Raw genomic sequence first — 17655 nt, forward strand, 5'->3', positions numbered from 1 at the left:
GGGGAGGGAGGAGGAGTTGAATGGCTTTTGGGGTTTAAACTTTTGAGCACTGAACTGGGAATTTGGTGCTGCTGTGTGTTATTGATTAGGTCTCATGACCTCTCTGGGCCATCCTCACAGGTAACATGGAAGGCCTGGCTTTTTTCAGGGGACCATTCCCCGAGTGAATACAGAGTTGTGAATAAAATAGTTAAACTTTGTATCCTCAACTGTACCTGCTTTTACACAAGTTTTGTGAAAAGCTCAAAGTATTTTTTTCCTTAGTTCAGGTGGACTAGACTAGGGTCTAAAGACAATAGGGACAACATTGCATAGTGCTAGAAGCAGGGGGCTTTGAGTGGTGGTTGGCTGGTTATCCTAGCTATGGAACCTTAACTGTTTTGAGTTTCAGTTTTCTTTATTTTAAAACAGGTATCTACCTCATGGCATATTTGTAGAAGGGAAATGGAATGTTGCATGTAAGCATTTAACATAGCAACTAGCACACAGTAATCACACAATAAATATTGGCCATTATATGAATAGCCCCCATGGGTATTATACATTGGGCATTAAAAAGACTTGAATTTGAGTTTTAAATCTATCACCTACAGGCTGTGTGACTTAAACAAATCAATTAATATATCTAGTTCATCTGAAAAATGGGAACAAGAACATTATTTATACAATCTGCCACAGTGTCTTCATAATTGTCAACTAACATTCTGAGTATAAATGTGCTTCGCAAGCTGTGAAGTGCTGTGCCCATGTTGATAAATCTTGGTAGTTATTTTTCTGTCAAGGTTTCATATCCAGTTCTTTGCAGATCTGAGCTGCCTCATCATTGCCTTTGTAGCAGAAAACTGAGAACTCAATCTTATTTTTCTTTGTACCAGCAGTGCTCATCAAAATGTTTTGTGTGCAGTGTGCCCAGATTATTAAAGCTAGGAGTTAGAGGATCTAGTTTGGCCTCTGCTACATACTGAAGGTGTAATCTTAGACCAGTCATTTAACTTTTCCAAGCTGTTTTCTTAGTCCCAAAATAGGAATAGTCTTAATACTTGACTTTCTTACTTGTTGGGGTTATTCAGGATGATAAAAGAGATAAAAATCCTGTTGAACACCATTCATTTCTATAAAGGCTGAGGGGAACATTCCTAAGCATTATTCCCAGTAGGCAGCATGTCTTTCCTCCTGGCAGCTCTTAGCCTTGAAAAGCAGCCTTATAGAAGTACTAATGGTTTCCTGTCTAGGTCCCTGCTGTTTCATGCTTCGGTGCTTGTGCACTTTGCACAGGCTGGTTCCTCTGCTTGGAAAGCCCTTCTCCTCATTTCCTCATCTTTAAACCTCACTCCTTACCTCCGGGTGCCTAAGAAACTCATTTTCCAAAATCCAGCTTCAAAGAATCTTCTCTCTAAAACCCATTTAGACTCATCCAACCAAAGTCAATTACCACCTCCGCTCTGTGTCCCACAGTAACCAGTAAAGACTGCCATCATATCTGTCATCACCCTGCAGTATAACTATTGTTTAATCATTCATTTAATGGCAGCAGTATAGCACAGCAAAGAAGCACATAGGTCCTGGAAACTGGGTTCAAATCCTGGCTCTGATACTTAACTAGTTGTGTTGGGGAAGTGACTTACTATCGCTGTGCCTCAGTGTCCTCACCTGTTAAGCAATGATGATAATGACACCTCCTTCATCCAATTGTTGCTGAGAAGAGACACATTAAACCGTTAGTGTCTAGTGCATAGCAGATGTTCCATAAATCTCAACTTTTATTAATGTTCTGTCTTTCTTATTTGACACCAAGGACTTATCCTCAGTGCCTAAAACAACCCCTGACACACAGGAAGAACTCAACAAATGATTGTTGTACTTATGACTCAGAGAATCCCACATACCATGAATTCCTGTGTCTCTATTCAGTTCTCTCCCCTACCCCCTGGATCCTGTCCGCTCTCCACTTTTCCTTAGAAACAGGTCTTGCAGCTTCTGCTTTCCATTCAGCATCAGCACTGCTTTCTTGGCCAGGAGTTCCCCCATCTCCTGCCCTGTTTCCTATTTGGCTTTCTGACTCAGATTCTTCCTGTTCCACCCAGCTGAGAGTCCTGCTTCAGATTCAACCTGCTAAGACACTGTTTTCTCCACTCATTCTCTGCTTTGATCCCTCCAGATCCCATACTTTCTACTGATTATATCAGACGTCTTCTGCCAGGGGTTTTAAGATCCCCCATGACCGCTAATTTAACTTCTCACTGCTTGCCTGGGCCTTTCTCTGAGCTTGGCAACCCCTTGACCATCTTATCCACCTACCTTATCCATACACCCATCCATTCCTCCACCCAAATTACCCCCCATCTACTACCATCCCTTCAACTACCTACTCACCCATCCATCTCCCCACCCACCTTTCCATTCATCCATCCGTTTGTCCACCCAGTCATTAAATTAACATTCACCGTGTATCTGCCACTCTCCAGTTACCATATAGAACATAGACGTGGGCAAGAAGAAAAGTTGGTCTCCAACTCCTTGTGATTTTTAATCTACGAAGGGAAACCAGATAACTGAAGAACTATACTTTGTGGCAGAAGATAGTTTGTGTCATATGGGTGTTATCACAGTCTTCTAAATTAAGCTTCAGGGAATCTGAACTTCTTAAAATCATAAGCAAAATTGTGTGGGTGAGAGGGTGTGTGTGGTGCCTCTTTATATATATGGGTGTTTCTCAAAGGAGAGGCTCCATGACTCTGTGATATTGTCAAAGGGGTTTTCCAGGAAATACCAGGGGCTGGGTGAGGAAAAAACCCGGGGAAGAAATAGCTTTAGTTTAGGGCTTTAAAGGGAGAAAAATGGAAACTAACATTTATTTCAGACCCACTACGTACCAGGTACCACTTCTAGTGTGGCAACCTTAGATATGTCCTTGTTTGGAATATGGGAACGGGTGAGAAACAAGGTGGAGGAAGCTAGCCTTTATTGAGTACTGGGCTGGGCAGCATCATTTGATTTAATGCTTATAGCAACATTTCAAAATAGGTACAGTCGTGTGCCACATACTGTTTTGGTTAATGGCTGACTGCGTATATGATGGTGGCCCCCTACAATTATAATATCATATTTTTATGATTATAAGATTATAATACCTTTTCTGTTAATTTATAGATGCATGAATATTATTGTATTATAATTCCCTATAATATTCAGTAATGTAACATGCTGTACAGATCTGTAGCCTAGGTGTGTAGTAGGCTATGCCATCTAGGTTTGTGTAAGTACACACTATGATGCTCCCACAATGATGAAGTCACCTAAGGACACATTTCTCAGAATGAATCCTTGTTAACCGTCACATGACTATATATTATCTGTCTCTTACAGAGGAAGACACTCAAAGAGGTAAAGCAAGGCCCACACCCCCACAGCCTCGAGGCATAGAGTAAAAATGATTTGAATTGAGGTCACTTGGGCTCTAGGGCCCATGATCTCTGCGTCCCTCCCAGGGCTTCCTGTGGATCAAGTATGTCACTGTGTAAGTGCTTTACACTGTAAAACACCACTCAGTGTAAGAGAAGATGCTGTTGTCTGCTTTGAGAACATTAAAGGGGTTTTACAAGCCTAAGGAATTGCTGTCATTAAATTTGCAACAACCTCCAAAGAGAATGACCTTTTCCTGCAGATTCAGCCTATGTAGAAGGTTAGCGAAACTTGGTTCTCACCCAGAGAGTGTTATCACAGCAGTTTCCAGGAACAAAGCTGGGTACAGGGCAGTCACTCAGCAAGCACTTGTGGCTGGGTCTGTTGGCAGAAAGGAGCCCTCAGCCTCATGCCAGCCTCTGTGGCACCCCCTCTGCTGGGGGTTCTGCCTGGGGAGGGCAGGAGAGTGCTCCATCACAGCCAACAGAGGAAGTGTCACCTCAAAACCACCCCTTTGCCTGGAGCCATGGGCCTGGTCAGCAGAATACACACTTCTATGTCTGTAAAGTTCTGGAATTTCAAGAAAGCTTGTGCCCAATTCAGCTGTCCACCCAGAGTGTTCCCCCTGCTGCCTAATATTCACCCAATCCCGTCGTGCATGAAGGAATTCAAAATCCCTGGACTTCTTGCAAGGGGGAAATTGAATTAAGTGACCTCTAAGCGTCCTTCTAGTCACAGAAGACTGGGATGAATTAAGAGAGAAAAGATTTTTTTCAACTAAAATTATTTTCTATTTGAAAGCAAGGACCATATAATGTGTTGATTTGGCCTCGTCACACCCTTTACCCTCATGCTCCTGTCCATCTCCACGGCCGCCACCCTCCTCCAGAACACCATATTATTGCACCGAATCACTGCTTCAGCCTCCTAACTGCTCTCCCTGCATGTATCTCGTTGTGTCCCAGCTGCCAGCAGAAGCCAGATTGGTATTTCTAAATGAACCTCCTGTCTCGTGCCTGCTTGTGATTCTTCCATTGCCATCCTTGATGGATTTCAAGACCTGAAGATTATTCCGACTGCTTGGCTCTCCTTTCACCTCTTCACACATTGTGCCCTTGTACTCTGTGCTCTGGCCACCTCATCCTCACCCACCCACCTTCCCTGGCTCTTTCCATGTGCTGTTGTCCCTGTTCCCTGCATCTCCAAACCCCTCCATGCCATAACTCTTGTAAGTCTTTTTCAGTCTTCACGGCTCAGACACTAACACAGAGATGCTTCCCTTGAGCCCTCCCACTTTTTTTTTTTTTTTTTTGAGAGGGAGTCTCCCTCTGTTGCCCAGGCTAAAGTACAGTGGCATGATCTCAGCTCACTACAACCTCTGCCTCCCGGGTTCAAGCAATTCTTCTTCCTCAGCTCCCTGAGTAGCTGGGATTAAGGCATACACCACCACACCCAGCTAATTTTTGTACTTTTAGTAGAAACGGGGTTTCACCATGTTGGCCAAGCTGGTCTTGAACTCCTGACCTCAAATGATCTGCCCATTTTGACTTCTCAACATGCTGGGATTACAGATTACAGGCATGAGCCACCATGCTGGGCAAACCCCTAATTCTTGATGAGGTGCCTTCCTCTGTTGCTACTGCACCCACAGTCCTCTTCAGCCTGTATTGCAAATTTCTGGGAAGTTTCTGTCTCTGCCACTGGCTGTAAGCTCTGGGCAGGCTGTGTGTCTGTTTGCTGGTTTGCCATATTCTCAGGGTCTTGCCCACAAGGCCTAAGACCCTCACCTATAAGAGGTACTCCATGAACACGTTTGCACTCCACAGAGCAGGGATCTACTCAGAGGTAAGGTTAGATTTCTTTGCCCCAGAGCTTGAAAGGCCTCACTGCAGAGGGCCCCAAATGTGGAAACCATTAGTGCCTCCTCCCTCTGCTCTTAAGTGAATTTGCTGGGAAGGCAGGGGGCCATAGGAAGCACCTGAATCATATTATAGAGCTTGGAACCAAAGCCAGGCATAACTGAGTGGCCTTCCCTACCCCCAGCCCCTGTTTTTAGCCAGATGACCAGCACTCTGCCCCCTCAGGCACCCTGCCCACCTCTCTGCCAACATGTTCTGGCTGTGACAGCACCACCACTGCATAGGCAGGGGCAGTCACATTCAGAGTGGGTAAGGCAGAGTCACTTCAACCCTGACATTCTATCTGTCCCTTGTGACTCAGGTTGCCACTTACCCCTGGGGCTTCAGGACACAAGCAGGGATCACCCTTTCAGTAGATATCAGTGATATGGGGAAAAGGCCAGGCAGTGGGCTGGGCTGCTGAGTCACCAAGAGTGAGTTTCCCTCCCTTCTGCTCTACCTGAGGTTGCCTGTCTATGTGAAGGGGCGTCTCTTCCCCTCTCTGAGGCCAGCGTGATTCCTGGAATGGATTTAATTCACAGTATGCAGTGGGGATATCCCTTGTCTACCTTTTCCTTTTCTCTCTCTCTCTTTTTTTTTTTTTTTTTTTTGGCAGAGTCTTGCTCTGTCGCCCAAGCTGGAGTGCAGTGGCATGATCTCGGCTCACTGCAACCTCCGCCTCCTGGGTTCAAGTGATTCTCCTGCCTCAGCCTCCCGAGTAGCTGGGACTATAGGTGCACACCACCACGCCTGGCTAGCTTTTGCATTTTTAGTAGAGACAGTGTTTCACCATGTTGGCCAGGCTAATCTTGAACTCCAGACCTCAAGTCATTCACCTGCCTTGGCCTCCCAAAGTGCTGGGATTACAGGTGTGAGTCACCACGCCCGCCCCCTTGTCTATCTTTTTAAAGGAAGATGATCTAACATGGTTGGGAAGAAAGCAGGCTTTGGAGTCAAACATGCTGAGCTGAATCTCAATTCTGCAGTTTACTAGCTGTGGTACCCAAAGCAAGTTGCTTAACCTCCCTGACCTTCAATCCCTCCTCTATAATGGGAGTTTAATGCTACCTAACTCGTAGGATTATTTTGATAGTAAATGCAGTAAAGTATGTGAAAGGCTTAGCAGAGTGCTTGGCAAATGGTGAACAGTTCCCAAATGGTAGGTGTTATTATTTGTACAAGCAGACGTCTTCGTAGATGCTTGATCTCTGGGGAACACCGTGTCTCTCCAGAGACCCCAGGCTCTGGCCTCCAACTCTGCACATCCACAGTCAGATGTCTGTGGCTTTGGAAAATTTAGTTGAAATGTGGTGAGACAGGAAGAAAAGAAAAGGAAGTAAAAGGGTAGTGACTTTTTTTCTTAACTGTCTCAGATGCACAAACTGCTTCCTCAACTCAAATAATTCCTGGCTGTGTTTGAGCAGAAGCCAGATGCACGAGACAACCCGGGGACTGTATAGACAGTCCGGAGAGCAGGGTTTTACTATGTCAGGCTTTCTGTCTCAGACAACTAGAGAGAGCAGAGTCTGTTAACCGAGACTTTGAAATACATGCACTCCTTTACTGTCCACTGAATTGAGACTGAGGTTCTGCGCTTTGGCTCTTGGTTCAATCCCTTTCCCCTCTTCATCCAATGCTTCTATTCCTCCAAATAGAGGAAAAACATCAGTGTACTCTTTGGATCAACATGGAGAAGACCTAATTTGCTCAGTGTCATTTGGCAAGATGTTTAACCTCCCTTGTAACCTAGCTATCTTTAGCTTCCTTGATGCTATTTTGAAATGTCAAACTAGCAAATACTGCTTCCAGAATGGTTCTGATCTGGGATGTGACAGGATGCATGGGGGTGGGGGAAGCCAAGGAGGAGGTGGGGATGGTGGAGGAGCCTGCTGGTAGTGGGTGAGATAATGTACCAACTTTGCAACCACCAGGATTCTCTCCCTTCTATGGCCTCTGCCACTTCCTCCAGGGGACTGACCCGTTTAAGGGAGACATAGGGCATTGAGTCTCACCTAGGTCTGACCTAGAGGGATGTCTGCTTATCTGACTCTGGAGCCAGAACTGGACATCACGTTAGCCAAAAGAGAAAACTGACTCTTATGTGCCTGATCCACTCTAAAAATATTTATTCATTCACACACTCTCTCACTCATTCATTCATTCATTAGGTATTTAAGAGTACCAGCTATGTGCCAGGCACTGTACTAGGTACTGGGGATACAATAGCTTGCAAAGGTTAATATTCATTGGAATCATCTGGGGAGTTTGTTCGAATGCAGCTCCTCAAGCCCTGTCCCCAAGAGTTGATCCAGGAGGTTTGACGTGGGCCCGGGAGTCTGCATTTTGAGCAAGCCCTCAGGCGTTCTGATGTAGATAGTCCAGGGTGTACGAGAAACCTTAGCCTGCAGTAATGTCCATTTCCTAAGTGAGCATTATCCTGATGCTGAAAGCTTGGGATATAGAAATACCACCACACACCTTGAAGAGCTCATGGCTCAGAGTCTCCAGAAAGTGACAAAGAATGCCATTTTAGGCTACAAAGTATTTTGAAAGCAGACATACAAAGTGCTGATAGGGCTGTAGGGAGGAGGTATCTTGCTCTGGGAGAGCTGGGGGGGCTTTTTTTTAAAGAAGGGATACTTGAGTTAGGTCTTCAAACGTGAGAAGTGTTTTTCAGGTAGAAAAAGAGTAAGTGCAGATTGTACTTTCCGAAGATGGACTCACCAAGATATATCTCCCATCCCACATGCTCTTACAGTGGGACTGGCATGCTTCCCACAGAGAAGTGGGGGTCTGTGTTCCCTTCTTCTGAATCTGGGTGGGGGTGTGTAACTCCTTGCACCCAGAAAGTGTAGCAGAAATGATGCATGAGACTTCTGAGGCTGGGTCACCAAAAGGTCATAAGGCTTCTGCTGGCTCTTTCTCTCTCAGGATCTACCCCTCTGGAACCCCAGGCCAACATGTGAGGAGTCCGGTGACACTGTAACTGCCACATGGAGAAATCACAGCAATAGACGGAGATGGCGGATAATTCCAGCCCCCAAGCTTTGAGCCAGCCCGGCTGGCACAGGGTCAGCTGTTCCCTCTCAGCCTGCCTGAACCACAGATTTTTGAACAAAATACATGGTTTTATTTTTTTGTTTGTTTTAAACCACTACATTTTGGGGTACCTTATTACACGGCACTGTTTACCTAGAACAGGCTAGAAGAATAGTTTAGGAAGAGGAAATGACAGCAGGTGCAAAGGTATTGAGGGGTGAAAGGGGCATAGAAACTATTTTTGAAATTTGGAGAGAATCAATATCCTCACATAGAATTTAGAAGTCTTGCTTCGCCGCAGACTGACACGTGCAGTCAAGCTGTCTGTGTGTTTTCCCAAGAGGTGCAGGCTAAGCTCGTTCCCTAGGCCACGTGACCCACCAATTTGGTGCTGCCTCAAATTGGCATACATGATTTTAACTGTCGTGCCTTTGCTGAGATGTAGTTTTAAGAGTGTGGGCAGCACCTTTTCAATCCCTAGGAAAAGATTTATTAGATGTTAAAACAAGTGATTCAGGCATCATCTGGTCTTCCTGCCTAAGGTCTTATGGTACCAAGCACCGTGCCTGGCACACAGAGGGTCATACAATGGTGACTGAGCCTGCCTGTGAATAGTATTATCAGCCCTAGAGCCTATGTCTCTGATTTATGGGCTCAGAGTCTTGGGAATGGGAGGAGTCTTTACAGGTTACCTTCTCAACCATTCTGCCAATATCAAGGATTCAGTTCTGCTCACACACCTCTTCTAGCCACCTGTTCTCACCATTATGAAGTTCTTTCTTCAACTGGGCCTATATCTTTTCCTCAAAGTTCCCACCTGTTAAGCCTGGTTCTGTCTTTGAGGAATAGGAATTTGCTCCCTTTTCCTTATGATTACTGTGAGGGCTTTGGGAAATAGAGGAAAAACATCAATGTTTTGGGACATAGAGGAAAAACATCAACTTGGCTAGGCCGAGCCACCCACCCCAGAATTCCCTCTTTGGTCTGTTTCTGGTTAGGGCGGGCCATAAGAGATATTCTTCCATGAGAGTTGCAGGTTGGATGGGAAGTAGAGGCCACTTTATAACATATGCACACCATCCTCCAGGGATTCAATCACACACTAATCTAGGTGCTGCAGTGAAGGGGATTTGCAGATGTAATGAAAGTTCCTATTCAGTTGATTTTGAGTGTATCAGGTACAGCTGGGCTTGCAATTGTTCTCTCTTCCCTGTGGGTCTTCCCTTCCTGATTGCCTTCCCCGTGGCTTAGCCAGCTTCCCCAATTGCATAGGATAGTTAATAATACTTGAAACAATAATAATGATCAGTTATTTAATTTTATTTAATTATCAATCTATGTATTTATCTATCATACATCCTTTCATTCACCTATCAATCAATCAATCAACCAACCATCCCTCCTGTGGTTCTGCTTTGCTGGTTAAGCCCTGACTGATTCAACCACCTTTCAGAAGACCTCAATGCCCCAGTCTTCCATCACTAGTTGTGCAGCTCGACTTCCACCAATGTGCCTTATACAATGTGGTTTTGAGTCCCATTACCATGCTGGCCTCTTTCCAAACATGCTGCATTTTTATGCCTGTCCCTCTTACAATTTATCCATTCAGAAAGCATTTATTGCATTACTGCTGAATGCTGGGGATCATCTGGGGTATACCACAAGAAACAAGACTCACCAGTTCCTGTATTCATGGAGCTTGGGTCACTAATTCTGAGACCTTATTTTCTGTAGGGTATAGACCACTCTTACTAGCACTGGAGGAGGAAGGTTGTTTGACCATCAGTGCCGTAAGTACCACTCAGTGCTAAGGATAATGTCAGCATCATTATTTGATGACAAGCCTGGACAATGGTTCTATTAACTTCCAGGCATTTAAAAACTAATCATTCCATATAACCTTCCTAGCAATCATATGATGTAGACATGATCCTTCCTATCTCTCAAATGACCCAGAAGACTACTGGCTTGTAAGTGCAGAGTCAAGATCCCAAGTGTATAAGATCCCAAATACCATGCTCGTGGTTGAATGACAAAATGTGGCCTTTTCCTCCAAGGGGCTCCTTGAAGACAATCAGCTGTCATCCACCTGGGACCCAAGTTTTTTCCAGGTTCTCTTGTTCCTGTGGCTGTAATTTTCTGACACTCCTATTTTAGTCTCTAGTCCACCCTACAGGGAAGACCATTGTGCTCTTCAAAGACTCAAAAGGCAACTTGCTCAGACTGGAATAAATTATAAATGATACTGAGAACAATCCTTTCTGTAGTTACCAGTTTGGGCCTTTGACATATGATGAAATATGAAACATGGGCCACTGTTCTGCTAGGCCAGTGGGATTTTAAGAAGACCCATGTAGCAGAGGACAGGAACTAGCAATTGTGAGCACCCACTATGAGCCAGGGTCTGTGTCAATGATAGTGATAAAATTAATAATAATTATCAATTGTGTACTTTTGTGCCAGATACTATTTTAAACTTTTTACACATATTAACTTATTTAATCTTTTTAACAACTACATGAGTTAATTACTCTTATTATCCCCTTATTACTGGTTAGAAAAAAGAGAGGCTTAGACACTTTGTTACGTGACATAGTTAGTAAATAGTTGGGATTTACCAACAAAGTTGGAATTTGAGCTCACGCTGTCTGGTTCCAGAGCCTGTGCTCTTGTTGAAAGCATGGTGACCCATTGAAATCATCTATCTAGTTGAATCCTAAAAGCCCATGTGTGTGAAATGCCATCTCAGCCCTGCTAGATCCTCCCACAGCAAATGCTTTATTCTGGTAACATGTCAGTCCCTCCCTTTACTCAGTAAGCTTCTGGCGGGTGAGGGTAGGGGTGGGAGGGACTATGTCTGTCTAGTTCACTGCTGTGTGTCCAGGGTTCAGCACAGCTTCTGACACAACAACATAGCAGACCATCAAGACACGGAAAAGAATACACATATTTTACAGATGAGGAAACCGAAACAAACCATGTGAGGTCAAAAAGGTAATGAGTGACAGAACTGAAGTTGAAGTCCAGATTTCCACGAGGCTGAATTCCATCAAAAGCTGTCTTTTGATCACATTTTCTTTCCTCCTGTATATTGAGCTTGCAGAGCATGCCCTCTTACAAAGTAGGTGCTCAATAAAATGTGCTATTAAATGAACAAAGTGCCCAGTTCTTTAATTCTTCCAATATCCCATTCCTCCACTCTTTATCTTAGAATTCTATCTTTTCCATGATGCCAACACACAGTCTAAGACATGTTTTCCATACTCACCCTTAACCCTGATCCTGTTATCTCTAGCTACTCTTTAATAATCTGACTTTTTAAAAATTTTATTTATTTATTATATATATATATATATTTTATTATTATACTTTAAGTTCTAGGGCACATGTGCATAACGTGCAGGTTTGTTACATATGTATACTTGTGCCATGTTGGTGTGCTGCACCCATCAACTCGTCAGCATCCATCAACTCGTCATAATCTGACATTTTTATATCATGTTCTGCATGTGTCCCCAGCCCCTTTCGGAAATACCTGCTATTTGAGTTTGCACCATTTTTCGAGACAATGAGGCCCACCTACATTTTCCCCCTTCGGAACCTCTCAATATAGTTTTGGTTTGATTTCTTAGAATCCATGTGCTATAGATAGGGGAGATTTTTCCAACCTACAAAGAGAGAGAGTTTCTTGGGTTTTTAGGAGTTGGGGAGCTTTTGCCAAGAGAAATATGGTAACTTCTTGAAATAAGTGGAGCCATGTCATACCCAAAGATTACAATGAGAGAACCTCAGGTAAATGATAAAGTCACTGCAGAGAAATTAAGATTCTTGTAGGTCAGAGGTAGTTTGAATTGCTGGAATGAGCACTAACCCAAAGAGGCAATGCCTGGTAATGAAATGAGCTGTAAACTCATGTTCTCGGTCCTTCCTCTCCTCCTCCCTTCCTCCCTTTCTTTCCTTCTTTCCAGGAAAAACATCCAGGCAAGTGGACAGCATTTGCATCAACCCAGCAATAAGAAGGATCATATTCTACTTGGGAAAAGGTAAAGATGCTCCATATGGATGGAGGTGAGTTCAAGGGGGACAAGACATGGAGCTTGCCAGGTAAGTGGAGGCTGGCTTTTAAAGATTGTTCTTAAGGCAGTGGGGAGCCATTGATGAGATGTAAGTTAGAGAGTGCTTATGTTAATTTCCAATTTATTATTAAAACACTTTGAATATTTTAGGAACCTTTTTAGAGCTCTACACATACTTCTTGTGTTTTGGTGGTCTTGAAGCCACAGAGCAGAGCTAGGAGTTAATTTCAGTTCCAACTCATGGTATGATTTAGCAAGTGATTTCTTATTTTAGGTCCTTAGTTTTCTCATCTCTAAATGAAGAAAAAGAAAAGCAAGGGATTGGCAAGCTTAACATGCTCAATAATTTTTCTTTGCTGAACTGTTCCCAGAGGGTCAACCAGCCTTCAGTAGGTGCGATTAATAAATTACAAAAGATAAATAGACTGCCTTGAAAGATTTTATGTTCCTTATTTAAATTTTACCTGTCTTTACAGCCTGCCAGGAAACCTGTCATTCAACCCTTCACAATAAAATAGCTCCTCATGAATGAAGCAAAATAAATCAGAAGTCGTGGGCTTTTAAACTCACTAAATGAAAGCCCAGCATGCATGCAGCCTCCCTCCAAATTAATCACCAGATTAAATGCAAGATGTGCACACCAAATCAATAGCTTGTGACAGAGACCTCCTGCCTGTGCTTCAGGAAAATTCCACTTCCTTTCAGATGTTGTCACTTGAAATGTCAGGAAGTTTCCATTCATCACCCACCCTTGAAAATGCCACCATCACCATACTTCATGTTTCCTTGCTTTCTTTCTTCAGAGGAATCCAAGCACCTTGCAGAGGGAGCCCACTCATTGTCACAGACTCTCCTGGAGGATGAAACAGGGGCAGTCTACAGAGAGGAGAGGTGTAGAGAGGCCCGATTTAGAAATAAGAAAATCAAATCATAAAGAAGCCTAATATCTTGTTGCAACATCTGAAAGAGACAAGATGAATGTATTCCCCTAGGTGGGAAACTTAGAGTAGTGGGAAGAACATGGATTCAGGACTTTGAGAAACATGGGTTTACATTTTGACCCCCAATGCCTCTCTGCACTTCACTGTTATCCATAAAATAGAGGAAATAAAAATATTATACATTTAAGTCTTAACACCAACACTTAACTAGTTGTGTAACCTTGGACAAGTTATGTGACCTCTCTAAGCATTGTCATTTGTATATGAGATCTTGGAGGTTAAATGTCCACCCAGTTGTCACTGTGCAACACAAAATAATAATGAAACATTTCATCTCTCGATCAAGGCTAAATCCACTTTCTCTGCTCTTCAGAACTTGACCTTGCCATCACCTTCTCCAGTAATCCCTAGGTTGGGTAAGATCCCTTTTTGTAGTGCAATAATAATAATAATACTTAAGAAAAACAGTGATAACAACATTAAAAACTAACACATTTATCACTTACTACATGACATGCTCTGGGTACCTTATTTGGATAATTCATTTAGTACTCATAATAATAACCTTATCAGTTGTGTTATTATGTTGTATGTTTTACAAATGAAGAAACTGGGACACATAGAGTTTCTATTACCTACTCACTGGTATCTTAGTCAGTTTGGGCTACTATAACAAAATACCATAAAGGGGGTGGCTTATAAACAACAAACTTTTTTTTTTTCCTCACAGTTCTGGAGGTTGGGAAGTGCAAGATTAAGGTACCTGCAGATTTGGTGTCTGGTAAAGGCTTTCTCATTGATAGGTGTCTTCTTATTGTAAACTCACAAGAATAGAAGGAGTGAGTACTATTTCTGGATTTCTTTTATAAGGGGCTAATCCGATTCACAAGGGCTCTGCCCTCAGGACACAATCAGCTCCCAAAGGCCCTACCTCTTAATGCTATCAACTTGGGGGTTAGGATTTCAACATATGAACTTGGGGAGAACATAAACACTCAGATCAACAGCAACTGGAAAGCAGGGGAGTGGTCCTGCTTCCCAGATAATCCCGAGCATCAATCTGTCTTGATTGTATAACCATGATATTCCCCCTTATATGGTTCTCAGCTCCACCAGACTGGAGGCCTTCTTGAAATAGGGACTTAGTGTAATCCAATTTTGTATTCTCAAAGTTTAGCACAGAGTAGGTGCTCCTTGAATTTGAAATGAAACAAAATTGACTTCTTATGCAAAGGCAATAGCTTTTATTTAACAGAAAAGGCTCTGAATTGAGAAGGTGACATCCTCCACCAGAATGTTGCAAAGCTAGATGTCATTTCACATGGAAGATACTCTGCCAGATTGGCACAAAGCAAAGACAACAGCAATGCAGACAACAACCAAAAACAAACAAACAAACAAAAACAAAAAACCCTGCAAAGCCCCAAAAGCCCCCCAACTACAAAACATAAGACCCTTCCCTTCCCTACCTAAGTGGAAGACTCTTGATACATGTTTAAAGTGTTTGGTCTAGAAGTTGCCACTAGAACCTCAGTGAATGGTACATGTGATTGTCACACATGGATATGCCCAGTAAATGGCAAAGGAAAACTTCTTGGGGCTCTAATTCCAGAGTGCTGACTCAGCCATTCTTAGCAACCTCTTGTGTTCTTGTCACATACTCTTGTGTTGAAAAATTTCATGGGGTATTGTTAGAGTTAGGCCTCGAGACTGAGGGGTACTCCCTCATTATTGCAGTCAAGATTCTGATGCTAATACTCACAGCACAGGAGAAAAATAAAATCCCTATAAACATATAGAACAAAGCTCAACTGAATTGATCATTAAAGAAATTCAAACTAAGTAATGAGAGTTTTTCAACATTTACAGAAATTAATACAATCAACAGTATCTAGGTTCAGTGGGGCTTTGAGGAAACATGTATGCCTGTGTTCTATTAAGTGGGAGTACAACTTTGGAGTCTCCACCCAAACCTTGTTTCTGGGATTCTGCCACTCAGAAATACCAGCACGTGTGCTCACAAATACATTTTCAAGCAGATTCATTCCAGCAACATTTGTAACAGTGAAACACTGGACGCTTCCAAGGCAGGAAAATGGCTTAAAAATTTCGTGTTATATTCATGCAATAGTTAGGGAGCAATGAAAACAAATACAATAGGTCTGTATGTATTGACACAAAAAGATGACCAGACTCTAGCAACTAAAAAAATGAAACTTGGCTGCACAAGAGGCATCTAGCACTCTGCTCTAGCTCATTGCCTGCTTGGATTGGTCCTTGCTTGTACCACACCAGAGAAATAACTAAGTGGCTCTCAGGGATACAGATGGGAAGGGAAAGGAGAATATAATTTTTTTTCATTTATAATTTTGATTCCCATTTCATCCTTCCTTTCTTCTATTATAATGTACATGAATGTGTTAGTGTGTTTGGGCTACTACGACAAAAATACCATAAACTAGGTGGTTTGTAAACAGCAAACTTTTATTTATCATGGTTCTGAAGGCTGAGAAGTCCAAGATCAAATGCCAGCAGATTTGGTGTCTGGCAAGGGCATACTTCCTCATTGATGTCACCTCCTAGCTCTATCCTCACATGGTGGAAGGGACAAAGGACCTCTCTTCAGTTCTTTCATAAGGACACTAATTCTAATCATGAGGGCTCCACACTCATGACCTAATCAGCTCCCAAAGTCCTCACTTCCTAATACCAATACTAATACCAATACCAATACCAATACTAATATTTTGAAGGTCAAGTTTTCACCATATGATTTTGGGGATTGGGGTCACAAACATTCATACCACAGCAATACGTTTTTTGGGGTTATCACTATTGCTTTATTTGTTCTTTTTCAAAGTCCTGGTGTCCAGTAACAGTAAAACCAGACTCTTGATGTGATGACAGTGCTATGTGTAACACAAGTATGGAAAAGTCCTTTGGTAAGAGAGAAAAAAAATGTAACAACAACAACAACAAAATCCCATCAGGAAGAGTGGGGAAAGGGGTCACTGAAGAGGGAGACCTAAGATTTTGCCTGGCCCTTGACTGGGGGAACAATGAAGGCAAAGCTTTCCAGGCAGAGGCACACAAGAGCCCAAGCTGAGAGGCACGAAACCATGTGAGCTGTGGTGAGTCTGCAACAGGATGACTTCCTTGGTGCTCAGACAGTTTATTCCACCTTGGGAGGGGGCACCAGAAGCACAGTCTAAGGAACAGCCTGGGTTTAGCTCTAGTTGGGGAGCAGCCATGGGGAAAGAAGGCAAGAAAGCTACAATGGATAGTTTGCACATTGTTTTCATCTGACCTGCTGTGGAATGTGGCTCATAACTCATCTACATATGCAGCTATTGAGGTGGACAAAGGAAATCCAGTCAGTGGAAATTCCTGGGAATCCATGATGAGGCCCAAATAGGAAATAACAGTAAAGAGATTTTTCTGGTGCCAACCCCAAATACCAATGTTTAAGCTGTGTTCGGAGAACCTTCATTGCTTGTCAATTTTAGATGAGACACTTTGGCAAATGGTAAATCGATAATAATTAGAGTCCCATTGATATTATCCTTTCCAAACCTTTGCATCTAGCTTGATGCTTCAAGAAACTTTGAGACAGGGATGATTATTCTAATTTTACAGATCTTAAATTGAGGCTCAGGGAGGTTTGGTAAATTCCTCAAGGTCACACAGCTAAGGGAGACAGGATGATATCATAAAATAATCCTTTCAGTTGGAATGATATAGGCCTGTTTTAAAATCTCTATTCCATGACTCACTGTTTGGGTGACTTTGGGCAATTTACTTTCCTCTCTGCATTCATATTCCTGTCTGTAGAATGTGGATAACTTTACTTCACAGAACTGTTGGAAACATGGAATGAGATTATATATGTTGCCTACTTGCTACCCATGTCCCCCTTCTTCCTTAGTGACTCATGCCTAATTTAGGTTGGAGGAGGCAGCATATACACTCTATTAAAACATTCAATTTTCCAGTCTCCCTTGCACCTGGGGGTGGCCACATGACATTGTTCTGGCCAATGAAATGTAAGCATAAGTCTCAGGGAAGGGTATCTAGTCCTGAATAAGAAAGCTAAACCTTTATGGTAAAAGCCTTTCTTCTCCTTTTCTTCCTTCTTGGAATAGGGAAAAGAGACCTGGAGATGCAACAGCCGTCTTAGAAAAACAATGAGCGGGTCTTTGATGGTATTGTTGGACTGCTTTTCTTGGACTTCTCATGGCTTGAGACAAGTAGACTGTAGGTAGTTGAAGTGATTTGCAGCTCACCATATTTCTGGCTGAT

At 42.9% G+C, this 17655-nt stretch overlaps 2 long non-coding RNA genes across 2 annotated transcripts in view; one reads left to right on the forward strand and one right to left on the reverse strand.

Annotated features, from left to right (window-relative positions):
• The window catches only part of LOC111522610, a 25230-nt gene extending 22703 nt beyond the window's left edge, over positions 1 to 2527 (reverse strand). Inside the window, exons 1-2 of the long non-coding RNA XR_002725288.1 lie at positions 2394 to 2527; positions 1651 to 1695 (exon numbers count right to left, since the gene is read on the reverse strand). This is a non-coding gene — a long non-coding RNA (uncharacterized LOC111522610). The remainder of the gene's footprint in view (positions 1 to 1650; positions 1696 to 2393) is intronic.
• Positions 1 to 13695, forward strand: part of LOC111522619 — a 14941-nt gene extending 1246 nt beyond the window's left edge. Inside the window, exons 2-3 of the long non-coding RNA XR_002725289.1 lie at positions 12308 to 12407; positions 12892 to 13695. This is a non-coding gene — a long non-coding RNA (uncharacterized LOC111522619). The remainder of the gene's footprint in view (positions 1 to 12307; positions 12408 to 12891) is intronic.
• The last annotated feature ends 3960 nt before the right edge of the window (positions 13696 to 17655 follow it).

The sequence above is a fragment of the Piliocolobus tephrosceles genome, chromosome 1 (genome assembly GCF_002776525.5).
Source record: "Piliocolobus tephrosceles isolate RC106 chromosome 1, ASM277652v3, whole genome shotgun sequence".
NCBI lineage: Eukaryota > Metazoa > Chordata > Mammalia > Primates > Cercopithecidae > Piliocolobus > Piliocolobus tephrosceles.